Source organism: Rissa tridactyla, chromosome 21, assembly GCF_028500815.1.
Source record: "Rissa tridactyla isolate bRisTri1 chromosome 21, bRisTri1.patW.cur.20221130, whole genome shotgun sequence".
NCBI lineage: Eukaryota > Metazoa > Chordata > Aves > Charadriiformes > Laridae > Rissa > Rissa tridactyla.
In genome coordinates this window covers 6,985,472-7,012,071 of record NC_071486.1, presented here as the reverse complement: position 1 = coordinate 7,012,071, position 26,600 = coordinate 6,985,472, and the positions used below count along the sequence as shown (strand labels likewise).

The following is a 26,600-nucleotide window of genomic DNA, read 5'->3' as shown; positions in this document are numbered from 1 at the left end:
CAGCGGCAGGTTACGAAACGTATAAACCTGCTGCGGGGGTGACCCTAGAGGAGCCGAGACCCGGGGCTGAGGAGACCATGCCAAAGGCGCAGGAACGCGACGGGGCACAGACCCACGCCTTAACCCGAGATTAATGTACTTACGTGAAACGTCTGATTTGGAAAAAACCCAACAAACCAAAACCACCAAAACCCAGAACACACATCCACCGCCACCAACCAAGTCCTCCCAACTGTGTGTCACCGCTGCAAAGTTGGTTGCACGTTTTGGTTTTGGCAGGTTTATACTTTCCCTTCCCTTTTTGCAAAGTTAAGGGCAGACACACACCTTAGGTCTCAAACATTACCTCGGCTGCCACCACTCAGTAACGGCAAACTGCATTTCCATCCGTGCCCTTATCCCTCCAAGCAAAACAACGGCAGGCTGGAAAGCATTTAAAAGTGACACCGCGATTACCGATCAGCCCGCCCTTCGCAGAGGCCTGTGCTGTCCGTGAATGAACCGAACCCAAACAAAACCACCCCAAGCCCCGCAGCAACCGCCCGGCACCCACACGCGCCCCGGCACCCCAGTGCGTAAGGCCAGCCCTCAGCCCCACAGGAACTCCATTCTCACCCTGCTTTAACGCTGCCATTTGAAAATTGTCCGGAAGCACAGACAGCGCTCGGCAGCGCTGAGGCGGCCCCACAGGTCAGCCCCCGCGGCCCTGCAGGCGCGGCCCACCCAGCAGCGCCTGCCGACGCAGCGGGGACGGCAGCGTCCCCATCCCCTGATGTCCTCGTCCCTGTCCCTGTCCCCCGGCTCCTTCACAGACACGGGCCCGCGCCCTCGGCCACGATGACACCGGGCCCCACGCAATTCCCTGCTTCGCCATTGCGAGCTATTCTGTATAAAACCTTGGATTCGCTTCCTGCAGCGTAATGAGCAAAACATGTCATGGAAAATGAAAACAAATGGTGTAATCTCCAGCAAGAAAAATATTTTCCATTTGTTACTACAAATCACTTTATTGTTTGTAGACAAGATGGTTTCTCAACATTAAAAAATGTTTTACCACTAAAATGGCCCATCTATCTCCCTGTCAGAGCCAGATCTATAGCACTGCGCTTTAACAATACCAGCATATTTCACTTAGGCAGATCAATACACACATATTTCTCTTGGGCAGACGAATCTGGCTGTTAGCTATGTTCAGAGTGCAGCATGTCGGAAAAACTTGGCCAAGAGGTGAAAATCTGTCCTGGATGTAGAATTACAGAGACTTTATTTATTCACTGATCTTACCCTCTTCATTTTTTAAAATTTAAAAGCTCATAAACCCTTTTCAATAAATATCAACTCAGTCAAAAAAAAAAACAAGTAAAAGCAAAGCTGCTGCTAAGGATGTGTCGACACTGAGGGGTTAATCTTAACATAAAACCTTAAAGATTGGACTGTGCTCTGAGACCAAGATGACTAAATTGAAGATTGAAAGGATTGCCTGGGGAAAACAGAAGAGTAGGCAGAGAGAAAATGACAGAAAGTCACATAGAGAATGGGGTGCATTAGAAAGCAGAAAAATAAAGTAATAGTAAGGATGCTTTAGGCAACCTCCAGAGCTTGTTCTTACGCAAAAGCCAGATATTTCTCCCCGCAGGAGCTGAACACGCTCCTTTACATTGTTTCACGCAGGCTTTTTAGGAGAACCTCGTGTATCAGACTCTCCGAAATGACCTAATGAGTGTCGGGTTGGTGTTTGTTGTGCTGCTGAGCTGTCTCTGAAGGATGACACATGCAACACAGGGACCAGTCAAGAGGAATAATGTACTTTAAACCATTCAGGTTCTGCAAGATGAACAGGCACAAGGCTCTTGCTTTCAGTTTTAATTTAAATTAACCACAAAGGAAGTGTCTAAATGAGGATATGCACACTGCAGTTGGGTAAGGAAAACTAAGTGACTGCAGAAGAGAAAGAGGCTGAAGTACCACTGCAGCGAAACACAGCGCTCTGAAGGGCAGGAGCAAGGATGAGTGATGGAGCCGTGGTGAAAAACGGGGGTAGCGGCTTTCATTTCTCGTCACGCCACAAACTGCAATGGCGAAGTTGCCTTCGCTGCTGTACCTAAACAGGATGAAGATGGCTATTTATACATCCAACCTGTCATGGAAACGCTGCAGTATACACACTGCAACTGCAAGGAGATGAGTATTGCCATGGTGCTACTAGAGCTCAACACAAAGAAGTCCATTTCTGAATTAGCAATGTCGGTAAACCAGCAAACACGAAGTTTAAATATGCAAATAGATTCTAAGAATTCAATCTGTGAAGATTTTATGCCGCTGCCCAATAACAACGTGACAGCAAAATAATGTGACAAGCACGTCTGGCTAATGCTGCCAGTACACGGAGGGTCTGCGACAGCCCCCACAAATCGCTCTGAAGACCAGGTGGAAAATCTTCATTTCGTTTTCACCCTTATTTCACGCAGACAGACACAGGTGGCAACCTGCCGGAGGCACGGCTGACGGCATCCACCGTCCCGTGCTGCGGAGCTCCCGGCCGAGCCCTGCTGGGATGGGGCATCTCGGCACTGACGGGGAGCTGCAGCGCTGGGGGCCAACCGACGACGAGTACAGGGCATCCGCCTCTCAGACTTTCGGAAAAATGCTTTACTGCTAATTATAAAAGCAGTTTTTCACAGTAGCAGTTTATTAAAAGCATGCGACTTTCCTATTAAGCTATATAATTCATTACTGGGGCTTTCACTGTAGCCTTTCGCACAAAAAAGTATTTTAAGGGAGTGGATGTGAAAGAGGAATTGCGTTCCCTCGTTCCTGGAGCCCGGGTCGGTCCCGCCGCTGAATTACAGGGTAAAAACTCCCCAAACGTTGACGGCGGGCGGGGCGGCAGCCGGGGCGCGGGGGGGTCGGGCCCCGCCGGCCGCTCGCCCGGAGCCCGGCCCCGCTCGTCCCGCCGGCGGCGGCGCCGGTCCCGCGGCATCTGCCGCCCCCTCCCGGGCCGGGCCGGGCCGGGCCGGGCCGATGCGGAGCCGCCGCGGGGGGACCGCGGAGCGCAGTGAGGCACCGCCTCACGAGTGTCCTCAGGGGCAGCGGAGAAACGCCAACGGCGCGGCAGCCCCGCGAGCTGCGGCTTCCCGGGGCCCCGCGCTGGGGGGCGCCGTCCCTGCAACAGGCGGCCCCGAACGTGAAGGTTCCACCTGAAACAGGCGCTAAGGGCTAACAGAACAGCTCAGTGGCTTTGGTCAAAAGCAGCTAGCTAAAAGAGCAACTATCAGGGTTCATCAAGTGGAAAACAGTTACTGTTTAATTAAAACTCAGCTATCGATACAGACAGTAAGATTGAGCAATCTTTGACGTGACTAAGCAAAAGCCATTTAAAGAAACGTTCAGCTACACCAACCAGACATGTTGCGTTAGGAAACCAAAGGTATAATCAGTGTGCAACGCATTAACCTTATGATGCTCCTCAGCAACTACTCTCACATGATAACTTGACACAAGTTACAGATCTGAACACATGCGTTTGCTGAACACAATAAATTCCTTCCAAAAGCATACAAGAGGATCACGGTATCCACAGAACACGGAGAAGAAGGAAGATCCCAGCAGCGACACAACACTCGGCACTCGCGCAGCGGCGCTGCCCACCCAGCAAATACCTGCATCCCCAGCACAGGAGACATGGGGCAGGTTCAAATTATTCCAATTAAAGAAGAAAGAGAGGTCAACATTTTGAGGATGCCCAACCCAGACAGCAGGTGTAGTTTTGCCCTGCTGGTGGGGCAGAAACAGCGATGGATCACTGTGCAAATGCTGGTTCACCTTCGGGGCAGAAGGGGACTGCAGCGGAGGGCTGAGCCAGACCCTGCCGAGGGCTCCACAGGCACGCTCCCAACCCTCTTCCAGGGGGCAAGAACCTACGTTTGGACTCTGCCCGTTACAGAGAGGAGCTCCAGGAAAATTCAGGCCAGTAAGGAAGTTGAGCTGACAACCACATCTGGGCCAGCCACCCTCTGGGATACTGGTCGTGTTATGGGCTGAGCTCCCCTCAGGTAACTGCTGCTTCTTCAAAGAGCAATCAAGCTCACCGTCACGTGAGGCGTTATTTTCTAAGAGGCACTGAGTAAGAAAATCGTGTCCAGTTCACAGGACTCAATAGGCACCTACACGCCATCCGGCAATTACCAGCTGCTTTGGAGTTAAGTCGCAGCAAGGATGTTCAAAAGACCAAAAGCAGATAATCATCTCAGGAATGTGACACGTATTCTGCTCGTTTGCCTTTTAATGAGACTCAAACAACAGTAGGTCCACATTGCTCTGCTCCCAAAGTCTAAATTAATCACGTCTTTTGATTGCCAGATCCTACATCAGAAAAGGCCAACCATTGACTAATTCAGCGGAGACTCTCCGAAGGGCCATAGTGGGCAGGTCTCTGGTGACATACTGTAAGGGCATCTTGATTTGCTGTATCACTGGTAGGTAGCGACATTTGTCCGAGAACGGCAATCTGTCACAAGACATAGCTTTTCCCCTGACAATGAACAGAACAGACAAGGCAAAGAATGAAACTCGATTTCCTAGAACAAACGTGGGAGAAGAGCCAAATACATTAGATGCTTATTTTTGGATGTGAAATGCAAATGATGTATTTTACAAAGACAAAATAAAAAAACCCTTAGATTGTTGAAGGGCATGAAAAAAGAGCAAAAATATTTTAACCTGATTTGGCCATACTGACAGACTTCTCACCTTCTCCCTCAAACAGGACAATTTGTAGAGCGTTGGGTTGAGAGCAGACCAACAGACAAGAACCAAACTCTTCTGGAATTACCGACGCTGTTATCAGCAGAGGGATTAAATAGCTACGTTTATGAGACTGCTCTTACAAATCCCTACCCAATACTGCAAGGCACCGAGCAGGGACCCAAGGCCAAGGGGCAGGGGTGGGCAGTCCCAGAGCAGCGGCACGGAGTGAAGGAAGCGGGACCGGAGGAGGCCTCGCCAAGCAGCAGGACCTGCCGAGCAGCACAGGAAGGAATTTAATTCCTCCAAGTAACACAACTAATCTGTAAACTTTTAACTACAATAGCAAATCTTGCTTCTTTGTACTGCAGAGAAATCATGGTGCAGAGCACTTGCCGATTACCACGCTGTGAAATAAAGGTCGTTAAGTGGCTAAATGTTACCAGTGTCAATCTTGTTTAAAGAAAATTGAATTAAGGATCTTTCATGTAGCTGAACTATGGCTGTGTCATTAAAGATATTCTGCAAATGCACAAAAAGTAAAGGGTAAGTACGTCAGATCCATCTAATTACATTAACATGATAGACGCAGAACAATTCATAGAAGAATTTACATAGAGTCTATGTACAGAAAAAATCTCAAGGCACTTTATAGTCACAATAATCCATTAAACCAGACTCATTTACTAGCTAAATGCTGAAAAATACTAGAAAGGTTTACTTTGAAAGGCTTATTTAATTGTAGTTTTGTAATTGTGATATGCTGACCATTAAATTCTTGGTTATATATTCTTATTTACGAAAAGTATGGTAGAGAAAAGCCTTACAGTATTAATAAATCATTTACCATAGCACTCAAAACACTGGAAGTGTCTTTGACAGTACTTCTGAAATAAATGAAGAACTGTTTATCCAGATTTCAGAAATAAGGTTGCCAGAAACCTCATTACAATATGTACATCCCACTTCACTTTGGAGATCATCTTATTTTTGTTAGGAATGCAAAATACACTCAGAAAACATCAATAACTATGAGTTTTGACTTTTTAAGCCTACAGATTTAGGAGATGGCTCATTACTAAAAATGATCAAAGGGGCGATCAACACAAGCCTTTACAGGATAATTCCTTCAGATCTTCAGTCAAGGTGGAGCCTGATTCAGGGAGACAAAGCTTCCCATTCCTCATTCTGGAACACCAGGGCATACTACGCTGTACTGCTTCCTTGAAATCTTACAGGCTTGGAAATAACCAAGTCCCTTGCTGGTAAACCTATGCAAAAATAATTTGGCTTTGTGCTTGCTTATGAACTTCATCATTGAAGTATTTCAAGTTTTGACGATAACTAAAAATATGCTTTGGAAGGCACATCCCCAAACAATATTTAAGAAATACAAAAGCATTGGCAAATAATGCATTGTTTATTCTGAAAAACACTCGGAGCTGAGAAGGACAAGAGATGAAACGTAAACAGTGGGAGTCTGTATGCAATCCTCCAGGTTTTTATTTTTGGCAGTACAGAAACAACAAAGTCAACTGTAACAGAAGCCTCTAGATTGTGGATGTCCACGGCTGGGTTCCTCATCTACCATGAAAAAAAATCATCTATTGTTTAGTGCAGAAGGAAGAAGGAAAATATTGGCAGAGCACAGAAGGCATTTAGATGGAGTCTTTCAGTGCCATTTGGTTGGTGTACGAAAATAACACTTGTTACCCAACTAACAATTGCCTCCGTTTGCAAATAGATGCATCACAGTTGGCTGAATCTTGGAAGTGAAGAATAAGGATCCAGCACTGTGAAATCAAGAGGTTTTTAACAGAAAAAAGAAGCACTTTCTACCACCTACCCCCAGCTCATCCCCCAGCTCCAGAGCACCAAACGTCTAGGGGCAGGGTGGGGGAACGCTCCCCGGCACCCACGGCGGGCAGCTCCCACCCAACCACAACCAACAACAAACACCTTTTCTTTAAGCTACCTAAAAGCGAAAGCATCAGCCGGCATGCCGGAGCCGGTACGGAGGGAGGAGAGCTCCGGTGCAAAGCCCTGGGCTGGAGAAGCGTGCGGGCAGAGCCCCTTCCCTCCCCGCGCTCCTCGGGCTCCACACGGGCACCGGCGGGCACTCGGCAGGGTGGGCGCGCGCTGCCTCAGAACCGCGGAAAGAACTGGAAAGTACGACCAGCTGCATTTGGAAAGCCCTACGTGGGACAACAGATAACAGCTCTGCTGGACTCAAACCCAAGCAGCATTTTGCAGCAATAGTCTTTCAGTTGCAAGACCCTCCATTAGAGCCAGTACAACTTTGTATCTTTTCATGAAAATAAAGTGTATACATTCAGTGGCATTAAGGTGAAAGGAAACATACATGTAAAAACCCAAAAAGACACAGAGCTGATGAGAAACGTTGGCAATTACTGTCAGACCACACAGTTCATTATTCTTCACTGAATGCTGCTTTTTCTTTTCTGTATCTTGTTACGTCTCTAGACATTCTCAACCTATGCATGATTTCTGTGGAATGACAGCAGATGTCATTTTACGTTGGTGTTATGCAATGCATTGGTAGCAAGAAAGCTTGCATAGCCTAATGCATTTTCTGCCTACAACCGTAAGGATTTCTAAAATGAAAACCCTTTGAGTAAAGAAGCTCAGACTTTCAGATGCCAGCTTCAAGTGCGCTAGTATCAGAGATGATTACAGTAACACATCGCACGCACGCAAAAATCCTTTAACCGTGGGAGTGCAGTGAGGAGAATTACCAATGGGTAAGGTTCTCTCTGATAACGTCAACTATTTTAACGTACCGTTATTAAATAGGAGAACGGCAAGGCACAAAGAACTGTACAGCTGTTTCTGATATAAGATCAGACACTGAAGGAGATACGAGTAGAACTCAAATGATTTAAAATAATGAATGGGTTTCAAATAAAATGCAAACATAACCATTTCCTTCAACTTAACAGTGGGGAAGAAAAATGCAAAAGAACTTTCCACAAGAGAACAGTTTGACCTTTTATATTCTACGTGGAGACTTTCCTCTCCTCTCTTTGATTTGGTATTTTCTTGAGAAGTGAAAAAAGCACAGAACAGATCAACTATAATTTTCCTATTTATAAAGATTTGCTATATTTTCCAGAGATATTTCAATTCTCTACTTTTCTCAAGATCCTTCCCCACGCTTCACTGTAAGGCAGCACATATCCTACTTAATTCATGGGAAAGATGAAGTGTTTTACAACTTTGGGAAACAACTAAGATTCACTGCAGAGAGTGTGGTTTTGATTACTGTGGGGCAGTACCTGAAAGCAGGGAGAGACTCTGCTCTCAGCTCACAGACAGCACTTTGTATTTTGATGCTATCCCAATGGCTGGGGGAGGAGTGTCTGTGCGGAACGCCACCCGTGCGCCACCACTGCCGGTACCCGGTACCCCGGAGGATGCTGTCCCTGCGTCCCCCCCTCTGGCTGCAGCTGCTCCTTCCCCTCACCTCCACCGCCCCGCTTGTCCTCCCCGCCTTGCAGCACTCCCCGCGTTACCCTGTCTGATAGAACGGCACAGGATTTCCACCTCACATAGGGTGTGTTTGCGCTGATGCTAAAGAACAAGAATCCAGATAAACTGCCCCGTGAGCCTCTGCCGCTGCCAGGCTTCAGCCAGAGACAAGGATTTACAGGAAAGCTCGCTGAGCACCGCCTGGGAGCTTGAAAACGCCTCACGAAACAAAACTTAGGTTTGCAAAGTCTAACTATGGCTCTCAAAGTAAGAGAGAGATGTAAAGCACGAGAGGCAACAGGTTTTTGACATCACGACAGTGGATGAACACAAATGCGCTGAGCAGGACAGAGCACGATCTAATGGAACCACCACGCAGGTGATGGACCCTGCACCGCGACACAAACGGGCTCAAACACGTTAAAAGAGTGTGTTACAGCAATCTAAAGGGTCAAAACAACACTTAGAATTTGTAATATGCAAACATGTTAAAAAAATGAAAAATACAGGGCTGTTTTAATAATAGCACTTTATTGAGGCTTCCTAGTTGTGCGCTCAATCCCTTGCTGAGTGTTAATCACTGTGCAACTCGCTACACCTACACAGGCTTTTGGCACAAGTAGTGTCTGTCATGCAACACTCGTACCGTAAAGTCAAATACAGACACTGGAGCCATGAAATCAGTCCTCTGTAGCTGTTACAGGTTACAATAATACATAAAACATTTAGTCTGCTCTTAATTGAGCGGATACAGAAGTGGAACACGCCAAAACAAAGATAAGTATCCTTGGGATAACTATGGCTTGCTTTTCCCAATTTATAAACAATCTTCCATTCATCCCCTTAATTTTACAATGTGGCGTTTTAGTTTATTCACACTAGAGCAAATGATTTACTGAGACAGCAAACAAATCCATTTGGTCTAGAAAGCACAATTAACATACACAACTGAACAAAATGTTACTTGAGTCCCCAAACTGTTCAAATATTAATGCTTCCCTTGGATAATCTGCAGCTAATGGGCAAATTCAACCTTACCGACATTTAATAAGTATTATTTCACTATCCCACCCCAAGACGGGGTTCCACACAGGGCACTTTTGCAGGTTCACCTATAGCAGTGTTTGCCAAAAATCGTCTGCCCTTGCATCTGTCCTAACACAGCGTCACATTCCAGACCCTGACGTCCGTACAACACACCGCATTTGTTGCTTAAGCAGCGTGTAGTTCTATGGAGTGACACATTTCAGTCACATCCCCAAAGAAAAATGTCCTTGCAGCTGCTCTGTGTTACACAAGCGATTTAATCTGCGCGGGACTTGGCGCTGTTTTCCCAGCATAAGGGTACATGGTCACATGCCAAGACCCTTCTTTTTTTTTTTCCCCTTTTTTTTTTGAGTGTTCTGATTAGAATAGAACTTATGCAAATCATAGACAGGTTTATTTTTAGCCTGCTTTCCATAGGAAGCAAGACATGCAATTACACTCTGCATAATTTCTAGGCCCACTAACCTATTTCAGTCTGGAGTTTGGCAGAGCAGGAGCCTGACAAAGACTCTACATTCACCAAGACGCTGTTTGTCTCTTCTCCTGGAGCAGAACAAACCTCTCGGGTGACCAACCACCACAGGAACAGAGAACGTTACAGCAAAGGCATCCTTCAGCTGTGCCCGTGAGCGGCACCACAAGGTCTGTCGCAGCTGGACCCGCAAACACACAGCAAACCGGGCTCTCAAATACCAGACCCATCCCAAACGTCCCTGCTTCACATCGCTTTAAAATAGAGCAGTATTTTTTGATACACGCAGCGCGGTTCATCTCCACAGGTGGACGGTGTGGAAACGGCATCGATGGGCTTCCCGCGCTCTGCTGGGACCCCCAGCCCTGGGCACAGGGAACGGAGCAGCGCCCGCTCCGCGGAACAGTCCTTATGCAGTTTTTATGACGGAGTTAGAGCTTCTCGAACCGGCTTTTCCAGGTGCTGGGGAAGTCCCAGCGCTGCCGGAGGCGGCGTTCCCGGCCACAGCTCGTGCTTGGCCAGGGAGGCAGCTTGGCAGCAAGTTCAAGCTGCGGATCAGAGCTGGGCCCCTCCACGCTCCCCAGGACTCCCAGGGACTCAGGAACACCAACATCCCAGTGCCAGGTCAGCACTCCTCCGACCAAATTAACAGATGTGCCCTGTCACAGTGGTATCGATTAGAGACATCTCCAAGTGTAATTGGAAAACACACACACACACACACACACACCCCCCACGCTCTCTGCACAATATGGACAGTCAGCAAAACCCCTGTGACTCCAGATGTGCACTGGCCATGACTAATGTTAATGCCTGACTCACACAGAGCCCACATGGCAATTCCACATCCAGAGAGGCTCCATTCAGCCGGCCACGAGGGCCGAGGCCGGGGCTCACCAGGGCACCGCGGCGCCCGGCAGGACCCAGGGCAAAGCCCCTGCCAGGGCAGTGCTGCGGGGACACGAGCGGCAGAGCCACGCTCGCACACTCGCCCTGCGCAGACACCCTGGAAGGAAACACGTTTATGGTCCTCAGGTTTTTCAACACCTTTCTCAGCAAAAACAAGCTGGTTACAGCAAAGTATCAATGCTGGCATTTTAACGTTCTGGTATAGGCAGCACTGCAACTTTTAGCTTGGCTAAGTCACACCAATTTCATAAAAATAAAATATGAAAAAGACTTTCTCTCAAAACAAAACTTACAAAACAGTGTTTAGTATCAACTGTGGTTAAGTTATACCCTTAGGGAATCTTACAAAATTAAAAATTTTCCCCAGAATGCCCCTGAGAATGTACTGAACATCCACCGTACAGCTTTACAGTAAGTGTACCCCAACGACAGCGTCACTACAGAGTCAGCTAAAAGTAGGAAAAAATAATTCCAAGATCTACCAACGTTGTTCCAAATACTTTAAAAATCTTCCATTCAGAAAGTAAAGTAATTCTCACTTTCATCTGTGTGAAGATGGCAGTCAAGCAACCTTTCCGTCACTTCTTTGTCACTACGTCTACATGTGACAGCACAGAAAATGAGCCCGGAGCCTGGTCCCAGCCACCCACAGGACAGGGGCAGCCACCAGCACAGCGCGTCAGGAGGGACCAGCGCGCTCCTGCCTTGTCGCACAGCGAGCACACGCCGCCCCGCACACACCCACCAACTGCACTGCTTTCACTCAACGAACTACAATTTTGTTATAACCTAATTTTGCAAGGGAGCCTGTGTTTGTGATCTTACTGGCATGCTGTTGTTGAAGTAATCACGTAAGGAAAGAACATCTCCCTATGCGTTAAGTTAATCATCATGTAATATTAAAAATGAATTTATCTTTTCCCTTGCACAGCGTATCCTATTATTTCATCACTATTCATTTCCTAAGATTTATTTTCAGTTATGGCACGCAGGATTTTCAATTAAATATGAAATAGTGCTTTCCCTGAGAAGAGCAAGTGCGGAGAGCTAGATGCCAGCAAAGCGGAACGGTTCAGCCTTTGGGATTCAGCTGCGAGAACTGAAATTGCCCAGGCCGCCCCAGCGCGTCCCGGCACCACGACTCCCTGCAGAAGCCCAGCTGCACAGCAAGGCGAGTCAGAGCAGTCAGTGCCCATTCAGGAGCGCCCGAGCAAGCGGTGGGAGCAGTGTAAGCCATCCCCACCGACAGCGACAGCTCATTCAGAAGAGCTGTCAGAAGCAACTGTGCGCTCACCTCCAGGGTTTGGCATATTAATTGAAATTTCTAACGAGCTCAGGCAGCTGAGGCTGACGTACTCCTCCTCGCTACTCAAGCTCCAGGAGGAGCAAGGTCAGACGGGTACCTGGGGTCTGAAACTGCTGCGACCGCCCGCCCGCCCGAGCTCGCTCCTGGGCACCCCACAGTCTCCGCCTGTGTCCAGCACTGGGCTCGAGGAAGTTTTTAACTTTCAGGGAGTCACTGCCATGGGTGCCAACCCGCTGAATGCACCCGACGTTTCCAGAGCTGCACGAGGGGGTTCGGACGCGCCTCGTCCCAAGAGGCTCCGAGGGCAGAGATGGGCTCCTCGGGAGCAGGGCTGCGCGACAAGGCTGCGGGGACCAAAGGCGAGGGCTCTAACGAGGTACCATCGAGATAAAAGAGCGTATTATCAACCTATCCTGAAACATAATTATGAAACCACCCATTTGCAGCAGCGATTCAGCCAACGCAGTGTTTTAGCAGATGAGCCTGCTCTGAAGTATAAGCTTCATTAGGCTTTAGCTGATTACATCTCCTGTCCTAACTGATTGTTCATTATTTATTTTTATGGTCATGCAGGCAGAGAATTTGCAACACAAAGTAGGAATCACTATGTTGATGCAAAACAATGCAGTAGCTTTAAATTTACAGGAGGATATCGATATTGAAGACTTCCAATTTACTAAGAAAATTTGCATCATCGTTGTTCCCACTCTAAAATGTTCCATAAATTAGTGTTTGGACTCTGGAGGGCTCAGAAAAAAGCATGGGTGAGCTAAAAGTCATTTAGTAAACCCAACAGCTGAAAATTCCTATCCTACAGATTGAGCACACACAAAAATAGACACAACTCCATTCTAAGAACAAAGCTCAACTATTAGATTCCTACAAAAATGGCTTATTTATCCCCAAAAGTACAATTATTATAACCCACTTAGAGATTATTTTCTCTCTAGGGCAATTCTAGTAGCAGCAAAAAATTAAAAAGATTCAGTTGCACGGAGTACATTTGAGTATAATTACCTATTGTTGTTTTCCATATGCTGTATACCATGTACACGTTTCTGACATCTGACAAGAAACAGCATTTCACAGGGAATGATTGGGTTTTTCATAATACAATTAAATTAGTTTTCTTCCTTGGGCAGAAGCTTACCATCTGCACAAATGCCGATGTTCTAGGTTACAGTGCGCCAAGGAATTTACTGCCTGGATTATAGAAAATATTAAATTTTTGTTTGAAGTGCAATATAAACTCAATTATTTGGCAACCTAGTATATTCCTGAAGTATAAAAAACACTCCAGAAGCACAGACTCTGTAAGCAGTAGTAAAAATTAACAGGACAGATATATTGATGTTTTTAAGTTTTATTATTTGCATATGTTCTAACATCGTGAAGTCACTTAAGAAAGTTTAAAGCCTGCTTACATTTTAAAAGTCCTTAATGATACTGTAAATTATCTAAGCCATTGCTCCGTGCAGACGTATATACGCCACACGCGCAGAGCAGCACTACAGGAGAAAGCCCTAATGCTCGATACTTTCAGTCCTGACAAGGAATGAAATAACCCGCTGCCCCAGACTGTTTTAGGGTAGCTGGTTGTGAAAGCCTCCAAAGGCTAAAACCTGAGGTAAAACCCAAGCCAAGCCATCCCGCCACCAGATAAACAGCGTGGGGAAGAGGAGACTCCTCGATGTGACCGCAGAACTGCTCTGGCTCCGGCAACACGAGCGCTGGAGCAGCACGGGCTGCGACACCAGGGCCGAAAACACGCCTTGGCAGAGGGGCCTACGCCTCAAGCAGAAGATTGCATGCACCTGACAAAACCAAACAAAATTATAAAAATGAGGAACCTTAAACTTCTTATTATATCATCAGACACGTGCTTCCAACGCCTTGCAGGAAACATGCTTTTATTCTTTCTGTCAGCTCCTGCACTGCCCTAGCGGTACCCAGCACAGGTAAGCAAGGACTGAACCACTTCAACCACGGAAGAAGCTTTTTTCAGGAACAACGGCCAGTGAGCAAAGCAAACTCAAACCCAACGAACCACCCCCAGCCAACAACTCCTCCCTTTAGGCAATTCCCCGTGTGCCCAGTCCCATCCAACTCACGTCTGCACCCGGGAGCCCCCGCGGGGCCGTGCACGCACTGCGGCCAGTCCGGCTCCCAGCGCCACCCTCGGAACATGCATCAACTTGAGCATTTAACTGGAAAATCCATGCACTTCCCATCATCCAGCTGCATGAAAACATGTTTGAAGCCAGCCATACCGCCAGAGCAGCTACTGTGGAATCTAAACGTTAATTCTGTATTTTGTAAACACATCTTTGATTTAGTAAATCCCCTCACACCCCTGTGCTAAACAGCGGTGTTCACAACTTACACGCTTTCTCCAAATCTCCTCTTCAAACTGTTATTACCTGTGATGAGTAACTGGTCAGAAAAACACGGATGGGCTATTTTGTTGGACAGCAGGGGCAAGAAGGGCACTGAAGGGGGTAAAAGGGAAGGATGACGGCATTCACAGACTAGCACACTCGTTTGTTTCTCTAATGAGAAACAAAACAAAGGCATTGCAGCAGGGAATTATTCCAGAGGGCAGACTGTTGTAACTGCAGCCGCAGCTCTAAATTATATAGCCAGAAGGTCATAACGATCTTTATCTTCCTCCTTTACACTCAGTCACCCACAGATACAACAATGGCAACACCATTCCAGTAACGGAGTTAACCTTACACTTGCAAAGTTAACTTTAAATGGCTGGACGGCATTTTTTTGTCCATTCCTGTGCTTTGCTGCTGTTGGCTGAACATCTTCACATAACAGCAGGTAAAAACTCCACACCACTAATAATTATGTTCCTGTATTGACAGTTCAAGTTCAGATATCCCTGCTGCGGCTCATGTCATTCAAACTTTGATGTACCCCATGCTTAGAAACCAGAAATGGTCTATTTTACCAATAAAGGGTTAAGGACTTCTAAGTCAGTTCAACTGACCTTGCTATGACTTACCCACAACAGTCAGCTCTTCAGCAATGCAGATGGTTGGCCTGATGTTGCCAGCGTTTTAAGCTCAGAAAATGCTTCTTTTTTTAAAAAAAAATTATTATTATTATTATTTCCCCATGCTGTGTTTACTGTTTTACATATGCCTCTGACTGCCAAGGAATTGTTAACTAATCACCATGAGATTCATTTTGTTAGTGCACAGCTGGGTACTTGGTCATGCAACATCTGCTTCTCAGCATTTCTGCTTTTTCTTATCTATCAGTAGTTTCTAAGAAAACAGTCTCCACGGAGTATGTCAGTCAGTATGTGGAAAAAGAAGCTGGTAAATGAGTGTGTTAACTAACAGCTATTAAAACATAAACCTTCAGATTAATAATGAACCCGTGTCTCTTACAGAATGGAAACCCCACCTAGAGTAGACCTGGAACAGGCAAGAGACATTCCGACTTCCTCATCGCAAGGCATTTATCAAAGACCCGCAATTTCCAAGGAGAACACAACGGGAATACCGCCCGCTCCCAGCATCAGAGGTTCAGCAGGACCTGGTCCCCCAACCAGTGTCACGGCTCAGGGCAACCTGCTCCAAAGCCCAGCTCGCCGTCTCCCCGCGGGGACAAGCCCCCACCACAGCTCCGGCCTCGGGAGAGCAGCCTCACGCCCGGCTCGGCAGCAGAAGCTGCAGTTCGTGGAGTGCTCTGGTGGCCACTTCTCTGACCAAAGCTCCTCCTGATGGCTGACCGCGGGGTCAGACAGTTGCCCACCTTACGGCCAAAGTCACTTAGTTCCCTTGGCTACCAGAACATGACACACAGTGCTCAGCACCTTTGAAAAGATGTATTTGCTGCCTCTCCTCTGCGCTTTTATCTACTAAACACCCAAGACAAGCAAAAAAACCAAAAAGAGGAGTGTAAAATTTCTGAAGTTTTTACAAAATAATCTTTTAAGAAATGCTTCTGCAATTAAGTTTTCAGAACATCTGCATTTGAGAGACTGGCAGATTAAGAAAGGGCAAATAACCTATCCATTAAAACGACAAATCTGGTTTTCATAACCAGAACTTACCGAACATTAAACAAAACTCGCTCTTTCATTGCTACTGATGTGAACTTCTAAGCACAGACCACAGGTCAATTCTGCAGCAGGCTAAGCCCTAGCTGGCACGCGTTAGCAGCCGTTCGCCTATGGAGAGGTCATTCGGCATGGGGAGCTCAATAGCTGTATTTCCAATTATTTCTTGCTGCAGAACAGATGACTTCTGCTACTTTAAAACATGATATAAACTAGAACTAGTTGAAGCAGAGACGAAAAGTAAGGACAGCAACTTCACAGTGAGATAACTGCCGTTTTCATTTCTACTTGGTGCTTTCCATCATAAAAAAGAGTTTATGTAAGCCATGTACAACATACTTAACCTAAACAATCCGACTGTAGAAGGGGGCCATGGCAAATGGCATGTCTCACTTCACTCGTGGTCAGGTTCCTAACCACCTACCCTCCCTTCTCCAGGTACAATAAATGGCCACAAAACTGACATATTGGCAGTGAACAAGACTCAAAGTCTAAAGGACAGGGCAGAAAATACCTGCTCCCCAGCAGATGTCTACAACTGTGCAGATAACAACCTATTAGATTCAGTGATTAACTTTGACCAGTTGCTTTCGTTTAATTTTTGCCCCTGAAAGTTTGGCACAAGGTAGATATTGTAAGCAAAATAATAATATTTGTATAGGCTACAAGACAGAAAGGGTCACGCAGTTACAATAATAAAAGTTGCCCACTCGGAGCTCTTAGCTCTTGGACTGCGGAGCATTCGGCTCGGGAAGCGTGCCAGTCATCGTCTTTATGCAGCTGTCTCCGAAGGCTGGACTCATTTATATCTGCTTAAAGAGCTCACTAAATTCAAGACTGACACAGAAATGGAATTCTCGTAAGAAAGCACTTCAAATAAAAAGACAGCTTTGAAGGCAAAGCCAAATCTAATTTCTGTTCTCAATTCACAATCAATCAGAAGGCAGCTATGGGTGCACACCCCAACAGGAAAACCCAAACTGACAGCACGGTAGTTTTTTTCCTGTATTTATTGCATCATCCCCTTTTCTGTCATCCCTGTCAGACCGTATAGGATCCGCAGTAATCTCTCTGAAACGCTTTACTAAGGCCAGAGCACAGCATTTCGCAGAGCAGATACTGCTGTTACCCACAGTAGATACTTCTTACTAAAATGCTTCCTTTGCCCTTGCTTCCAAGATACACGCACAAACCTGAAGGCAAGACTTTTAAAAGGTCACCTTTTTCGTTTGAATACATGTATACATGATACAGATAGATGACGGAAAACCACCCTGCACCTACTATGACAAGAATGACATCAAACAATTCTGACAGCAGGTACCTGTCCTAACCATCTCACAAAACTGTGCTTGGATCGCAATGAAGACCCTTCCTAATTTTACTCATCATATCGAGACAGACTGGGGTAGCAGTTACATAGCTAGCACTTGATTGTTACTAAACAAACCCATTTAAATTCCAAAATTCTCTGTTCGGCCCCCATCGGCAGCTCTATAGAAACGGCAAATACAAGAAACCAGACATCTTGCTGTTCCAATAAATAATGTGACGAAACAGAGATTAGTTTGTCTTTATCTGTCAGTTTAAATTCTTGTTAAGGGACTGACGGGGCTCTCCCGGCGGCGGTGTCAGCGCAGCCAGGTGACGCCAGGGCTGTGTGTCTCGGCGGGAGCACCCCGGTACCTGTGCGACCACAGCACCCCGGCACCGCGCCCCAAGAGCCATGGCAAAGGGGCGACGGCACAACGTGTCACCGTGAAAAAACAATGCACATCCCACACGCAGGCTAAGAATAAATTTCAAAGAGCAAAATTTCAAATATCCTCCAGTTCGAAAATTCATTTTGCAGTGTTTGCAGCAGCAGCGAGGTCCAGCTCAGTCTGCAGGCACCGCTCGGATTTCCTGCATGTCAATCAGACGCACACAGTTACTTCAAAAAGCAGATTTTATTTTTATCTCCACATATTTGTTAAATATAAGCAGCGCCTCACACTTTGCATTTCAAACTTGTACTTCCAGGTAACAACGAACACTAAATCTTTCCGGATCACCGTGAGCAGCCTGAAGAACGGGCCCAGTTCTCACGTCCCAGTTTCAAATTCTTGAGATAAGATAGAAAGTTCTGTCAAAGAACTTTTTGTCTGTTTGTTTGTTTTTAAAACATGAGAGGTATTGTTTTTCTTTGCCATTTCCTTAATACCCAACATCTCTGCAATGACACACACCAGGAAGAGCAATGGGCCTCTTAAGAACATAGTTCAATTGGAGGGGGGGGGAACCAAAAACCCCACGAAAACCAAACCAGACATATTTGCCAAGAGGCAATAAATAAGGATTTCAGAACAACAAGTTTTATGACCCCCGAAGGTGATTTAACAAAGCAGAAATCTATTTAAGTCCTTTTTCTCTTTGCTGCATCTCACCCGCTATAGGAAAAAACAATCCATAGAAAGAAGTTCCTCAGGTAAAAACCCTTTTACTATTCCTGCAGCATGACACTTCACATTACGTATCAGAGTTTGATGCCTGAATGGAAGAATATTCTATTTTTAGTAGACTTTTAACTGAAAGAAAAAGCAGAGAACAGCTGGTAGATTCTGAACACTTTAGAACTTCCCTGTGGAAATACTACACGCGCTCCTGGACAAATCCAGGCCCGTAAAAAGCTTGCCCAAAATCCATTTGGGGCCACCACCACCCCCGGAGGGACCACCGCGGCCTGAGGAAAATAATGCCATTTTAAGCAGTGCCTGGCACCAGAGTTTAAACAGTAGCCCATCCCCAAAGCAATTTTCATGTTTGTTCCACGTTCCTCCATCTCCAAAGACCAGGGAAAGCTGATGGCCTCCAGCCTCCTCACACCCACCTGTCCCGCCGTTTTTCTGTTATGGAATTTGTGCTCAAATCAGACTCTAGCATAGCCAAAGTTTATTAAATTTATGCAAATCACAGCACAGTAACGGTGTTCTCCAGTCTCCTGAGAGTTCCAATTCTCAGTATTTGGGATAAGGAACCATTTGAACAGCATAAATGCTTCCAATGCTTCTTTCAACAGCAACTGACAGTTCTGATGGCAGAGCTAATTATGGGAAAACAGCTTTAAGTTAAGAACTGCGCAAAGCACTTACCTATGCTTAGGTTTAAAAAAATGCGCTAACACTGTTTTAACAATACAAATACCTGTGATTTACAAATATTTGTAACTCCAGGTTGAAATCACAAATTGAATGTTCCACCGAAGCAGGGCAGACACTGGCACCGACAAGGGCTCCTGGACCCCAGGGGCAGACACCAAGCGCCACCCGAGCAGCGGCCATGAGGCATCGCACCCGCTCTCTGTCTGCCCGAAACCCTTAAACTGCTCTCACCACCCGGGACCCGCCAGCCCCAGCGTCGCCTGCACTCGCACAGCAGCTCAGTGGGGGACATTATTCCTTACACATCTGGATCACCTCACTCCTGTCCCACAACAGAGATGCCGCGGAGCAGGAGACAAGAGGTCACCGCACGCTCCTGCCTTCTGCAAGTTATTTACTAAGGTAGAAAGATTAATATGAAAGATTCATGCTAATAAGGCAGTTCACCTACCACCGCCAAGCGATGGCGAGGCATGCCCAGTGCGGCACCTCGGCACCGAGCGGGCAGATGTACCTTTTTCCCTGCCGTTACTCAATTCCGCAGTGACAAAGCAGCAGGAGATTCAGAGATTTACGCTCTACACCAAACCTCATTTTGAAGCCCTACACTTTACACGGGGGTTAGAAAAGCTGGCCCTGGCTAAGGAAGACCCACATATCCTGAAACATTTTGCAGAACAAAAAGATATAATACGCAGTACAGTGTAAACAACATTCAGTCCACTGCAATTATTTGCTATTTTGATGAACATTAAGCACCCTGCCCTAATGAATTCATTTAAGTACTCGCAGCATCTCCTAATGGGCATTAATTAAACTTTTCCAGCATCTCTACCTTCACCAGAGAAAAGTAATTACTCACTGCTGTCCTACAGAGAGGGAAATAAAATCCACAGGATTAGGTTTTTTTTATATTGAGTAAGTAGGGCAGAGAGGAAAGCCTGCAATTTAGAGACAAGTTGCTGTAGCTCGTAATTCCACAACATGAGCAATACTTCAGGCCTTGCACCGAGTACAACAGTTTTCCTGCTGCCTGTAAATAACCCACAAAATAGGGTTTAATAATAGTGCACAGATCTGTCAAGGACGTAACTATTTGTCTTTTTCGAAATTCGTACGACGACATAGCATTAGCCAGTCAGCCGTTTCCTCAGCTGTTCTGTACAGTTTAACCACCAGCTGCACATACCCGTAACACTTCATACCTTCTCTATCGGTGAATACATTAAAAAAATAATTTTATTCATAAATATGGCATATTAATGCTTCCATAATAAGCCGTTTATAAAATATGTGCATGAGTGGTGTCTGAAGATGTCAGAGATCTGGAATCACAGGCAACAATTTTTATTTATTCATACAAACCTATTTTATACAATAGGGACCAACCCTCAATATGAAACAAAACCACAGCAATTTTGTCTTCAAACTTATGTCATTAGCATTTTTGTCATATAGCAAACACTGCGTTCAAGTTCACATTACAAGCACTATCTCCCAAGGAAACACTGACAGCTTGAAGCAAAGCCAAGGCAATAAATATTTCAAAATGTTGCTCAGCAATGGAATACCAGGTTCGATCACTTATCGGCACTTCCACTCGACGGCACCCACCGTACTAGGCAGTTTTCACAAACAAGTTCTCCCTGCACCAAAGCATTTACAATCTAATCTCTCTGCAAAGAAGATTAGTGAAATTACTGAGCGATAACAGTTTCGGCAACGGAGGTAAAAATACTTCCCTGGCACTTTTAGTCAGCTGATTTCTGAGGAATTCTTTAGACCAATAAAGGACGAAACGAGCCATTAACATCATTCCCTGGGATTAATGCAGGGCTCTGCCTCTCTCTTACATAACAGGATTCCGACATTGCCCCCAAGTACATGCATTAGGAGGAAATCATTTCTACAAACCTAGAACTTTAGGGCTTAGTTATTTCCTGATAGTTCCGTGGGTTTAGAGAAAATAAACTGGATGTTAATCCTCTTGCATTTAATGAGTAGTACCAGCAAACTCTGCTTCTGTCTACTGCAAGAAGGTCACGGTAAACTTGGCATATAACCAAAGCAAAGTTGCGTATCCTGGCAATGAAATCTTACAGAGAGGGGGAAGGCTTACGCAGTTTGGGGTTTGGGTGCTCTTGCTGTTGTCTATTTGAGCAAAAAATGTGTCAAAATGATTTAATAATCTGCCTGTGTCCTTCGCTTTTTTCATACAAACCACTTTGTGCAGGAGGGAAATACTTAATCAGCATGTTGACTTACACCGAGTTCAAGTTATTTGTTGATGCTTATATGCTTTGTTTTTAATAATGTCAGGAAAAGAAGAAAAAACCTACATATATGCATCTCCGTGTTCAGCTGCAGGATAACGCCGGTAGGCCACCAGCTGTGCAAACACAAGGAACGTGCCAAACAGAATAAACGGCCCTCATTTCTACTTCAGCTATGCTTTTTGTTGGGATCTTCCAAAAAGCCTTGCAGAGAAAAGGAAAACTCACACCAAGACAGGCACTTCTGCTTTTTGTTTTGATTTGGTTTTGAGAGAGTGATTTTCCCACCCAGACTCACTATTTTACACCGGACGCCGCTCCCCACCTACGTGCTGCTTTTTTCACAATCCAAAAGACACGACCAAGACACCGCACACGCTGCTTTTTCCTGAAGACTGGCTACAACTACAGCAACTATTTAACAGATACAACACTTTTTAAAGAGGCTTTCTTTACCAAATTAGACACAAACCACCTAGCTGTCTAAGATTACATACGCTTCGTTTAGTTTTCTTTAACTTTGTTACAAACATCACACAAAAGCACAAAGTTGCATATCAGTTGCTTTGTCCATTTCTTTGAGTTAAGAAAGAGACATCTGCAGATACTCTTAAGACCTGCTCAACTGCAGATCCAAATACCTGAGGCCACATTTGAATTTCTTTCTGGGAACCTTTTTAGTGGGTCACCAGAGGCTGCACGGCGCCCAGACCCCGGCAGCAGCGGGTCTCAGCCTGCGGCTGCTGAAGACCGAGATGCCCTGACGGACCCCCACTGCGCTCACAAAACATTTAAGAAAAGCAGACAGATTAAAAATGGGCTTAACTTCGCCACACGAGACTTGGTGACACTGGAAAATTCAGACAAACGAGTTGAAAGTTACTGCTCTAGAGCAAAAACCGCTTTCTATGCTAACATTATTTCCACCAACAATTTAATTTGATAAACTACATCCCTGTATCAAACAGTAATTAAGCAGCCACTTCAGATGGAATGTTTTCTCTCATCTGCTCTTTCATCGACATGAAAGGAGATGTTTTTTAAACGTGCTTCTTCTAGCTAAGCACGGGACTGGCACATGTGCCACTGCGCAGCACTCCCGCCGCGCTGGGGGACCTGCCGAGGGGGCTCCCCGCCGGTGCCCCATGCCGGCACCATGCCAGACCCCACAGGCACAGACCCCGACACCGTCGCACCGCAGCACAGCCCTGTGGAAGCTCCATGCTCCTGCCCGCCCAGCCACAAGCTGAGAAAGAGCACGCTGGGAGCCCAGCACCTTCTCCCAGCTGCAGGGAAGGGGGGCCAAGAATATGGCCCGATGCCATGGCCGGAGGGGGCTCCTGGAGGCAAAGCCCCAAGGCCGGTCCCTTCCCCATTCCCCGTAACAGCACGCCCCACTTTGCTCACAGAGCACACGAAAGCAGATGAACCCTTTCCAAGGGCAAACAGATGGGTCCTGGCACAATGGTCCCCAAATCGCAGGGTACATCCTCGCTGCATGCTAAAGCAGTCCTTAATAGCAGAGATACAATTTGAATCCGAAAACGTAATAGCGAACATTGAATTGCTCTCAAAATACAACTGCGAAACAATCCTAGTCCAAGGGAAACTAATTTCTCCCTAAATGTTTTATCAAAAAAACCTCTTGCAAAGGCACCAGGGGCATTTCAGTAGAAACTCAGCACTAAATGCACTCCTTTATATTCTCTGCATTCAAAGCCTGATATACAGGCTAAACCACCAACTATCGAGGGCTGTTTTCCAGAGCAATTTCTGTCAGATGATGGTACAGATCTCCCAACTTGTATTTTTAAGATTCAAAATGGCCTTTGGTGTTCTTCATAGCTCAGAGAAACTGGCCCATGATGTGTACCTCAAACTGCATTTGATTACCAGAAGGTATCCAGTATAACACTGGAATACCAGTGTTATTTTTATTTCTAAGACATGAGATCTTTATTCTTATTTGCACTACAAAGAAGTGAAACATCTAACAGTCAGGTCTAAAAACGCATGTGGGTTTTTAGTGGGGTGGGTAAGGAAGGGAGTTTGGTTTTTCTTTTAGATGACTACAATGTTTAGTCTATGATGCACCTCGAGTTAAAACTTCTGAAAGTGTTTCTATGTAAACCCATAATGGTCTGCAGACAGCTACTGAAGGTGGCTAATCTGCAAGCCAAGAATCCAAGACAGAGTAAACATCACCCCGATTCACACCTCCAGGTGCCTGAAGGATTGCTTTCCAGAAAAGTGCTTTCTTTAAAACAAATACATATTATTTACAATTCTTTATTTCCTGTTGTTAATAAGCTTCACACATGCACCCTGGAAGCACCCAGGTGGTGTCTCACACCCGCAGTTCCCTTCCTGGTCGCAGCTCTTGTGGCGGCCCTCGGTCAGCCATGCCGTGCCATGGCAGCGCCCCGCAGCACCGGGCGCCGGCGCAGTCGGATGGCCCTGCCTGGCAGGACAGTCGAGTAGCACACCTGAACAGCCAGGAGGCACGTTAGAGCCGAGAAGTGACCAACACACCCTGCAAAGCAAACATTTCAGGCTGCACTGGGCTGGGGTTTGCCGAACAGGCCACCTGCCGGGGCTGCAGCTCCCCACGCCAGCCACGAGAGCCCGGCGGCTGCCAGGCCCCAGCGCTGCGACGGGGAGGCTCTTCCCGAGGCTCCATCTTCTCCTCACGCCCCACCTCAGTCAAACACTCTTCTGCCCCAAACAGATATACTGGTAGATATATACATTTACAGTCCGATGGAAGGATTGCCATGTGCCCACCTCACCCGAGAAGCCCAGGTGACATCCATCAGGATATGAACGTTCAGGGCTGTGGGCGTTTCTGGGCAGCTTTGATGGAAATTCCTACAGTCCCCCGAGGATGTGGACGCACTCAGAGGGGACACGCTCCCACCTCTGCCAGGTGCACCTGGAGGGGACGACGGACACCTCGGCAGGGGTGGCCAGGGGTGCAGGGCCTCCACTGGCTTCTCGGCTCCCACTCAGCTGACAAAAAGATAAAGTTTTAAATAACATCCAGCACATGAAGGAAGCATTCCCATGTCTTCAGTTCGAAGGTATACAGGTACCCAATTAGAAAAATCCTGAACATCTGTGCCTTTCCACACACAGTTATTAATTAGCATGTAAAAGTCACTAGAAGAGTAAGTGTTACAAGGCAAAATTACCAACCCTGTGAGAAAAGCAGCAACAAATTCCCAATCCTGCTCTTTTGTGCTGTTATTGCACATTCCTATCCCTTGTACTTATTTCCTTTTCATTGTAATTCCACCTTTCTCTGTTTCATCGCACAGGAGTTCTTCCAGGCTGGCATCCTCCTCCTCCGCATCTCCTCTGCTTCTGTCTCTGAGACAAGGTGAGCAGCCATTCCCAAAGCGCTCCAGATGTTAGTGCAGATGTCAGCAGCTCTGGATTGTTGCAGATTGCAGCTTACTCCTTCCACATGGCAGAGACACAGCAATGCCACCGGCTTCTCCAAACACCCCGTGCCAGAGAGGGCCCAGGTGGCCCCAGCCTCACCAAACACCCCCGTCCCCGTACAAGTGCAATGCAACTGTCCTTGGGTTCGGTTCTCCTGTTAGGGCAATACTAGTCTGGATACGTAAAAATGTATTTTCTCTATTTCCAAATGCAGCATATTTAAGAAGAGACAACTTTAGTAACAGATTAATTCACACAATCACATTAACCTTGTTGACTGCCTTTACCACCTTTTTGAAAGAATACTTCATTACCATGCAGATGTAAATAATGCATTTCTAGACACCAAAAAGCAGAGGGCTTCTGATGTTTATATCTCATCCACAATCCATATTCATAAGACACCAGCTGTTAGTCTGATTGTATTTATTACCAAAAGTCAGTAATGAAACGGCACTGAAGCAGAACACAGTAAGAATCAATATTCAAGCGTACCATGATCTGATAGAGCTAGAATTCAAGCTTTACATTTTTTATACAGGCAACTGAAGAGACGTGGCAATCCAGAGCTTAAAGGAATTAAATTATTTCCTTGACATATGAGTAAAAAGTTACAACACATCAAGCTACACAAGCTAGACTGTTGTTCAGCAGGTGAAGAGTGACACAGGATGGATAGTAAACACACTAGTGATTTTCAGTTTGAAAATGTTACATTCGATGGAGAGCAACCAACACGAAAAATTATAGGCTTGAGAAACACACATATTGAGAAGTAGCTTTAAGCAAGCATTTTTAAAGGTATCTATGAAAACATGCTTTAAAAGCTTGCTGTCAGAGAAAGCCCAGAATTATGTCTAACAACCTTGGTGTGCTTTGCAAATGAAATTACACTTCCACATAAGATCACTACTTTAACATGTTGCCTTTGCATATAGCCAAAAAAGCACAGTGACATAAGCTTGAACAAAAGACTGCTATAGTTGTATTTCATATTGAAAGCTACACCTAAACTAATCACAGAACATGGCTATGAGCAACCACCCATATTTACATCTCAACAGTGCTGCGGGACAGCTTGTACGCAGGTTTTATCAGCCAGTATGGAAAAATTCACATAAACGCCAGTGCCCCTTGACTTGCTGCCCCCACCGTGGCGATCCCCTTTCTCCATCAGTGCCTCGATGGTCTCCTTGATTCCACACTGACAAACACCCTTCCGAGGACACTCCCCTTTCACCAAAGCGTGTGCTCTTGCTTTTAAAACTGATTAGCTTGGCAGCCAGCCCATCGTATTCAGCTACTGCTGGTACCTCACCCAGGAGCCACTCCCGTTTCCACTGTGACCCGCTAAGGGCCCGAAAAAGATTAATTTAACACAGATTCAAATACCTATTAGCAACTGAGAAGATGAATTACTTAGGATTCTGGTTTCAATGACAGTGTAGCAGATCAATACAAATTTGCAATCTTCCTACTGCATCTTCCTCTTGCCTTCTGTTCAGCAGAACTAAATAGGGAATTTACTCTCAAATACAAAGAGCTCGTAATCTAGTACTCTCAGGCATACCATTGCTTTGAAGAAGAAAATTGTTCCCATTCAGGGAACAAGATGAGATTTAACTAACAGCCCATGAATACGACAAGATATTTCTTAAAAGGAAGCATCATGAATTAAAAACAAGAACGAGAATAATGA

The 26,600-nt window shown here is 46.0% G+C and overlaps 1 protein-coding gene across 3 annotated transcripts in view; it reads right to left on the bottom strand.

Annotated features, from left to right (window-relative positions):
* Positions 1 to 26,600, bottom strand: part of MAGI3 (membrane associated guanylate kinase, WW and PDZ domain containing 3) — a 68,582-nt gene that overhangs the window by 34,553 nt on the left and 7,429 nt on the right. The gene's annotated exons all lie outside the window — the stretch shown is intronic.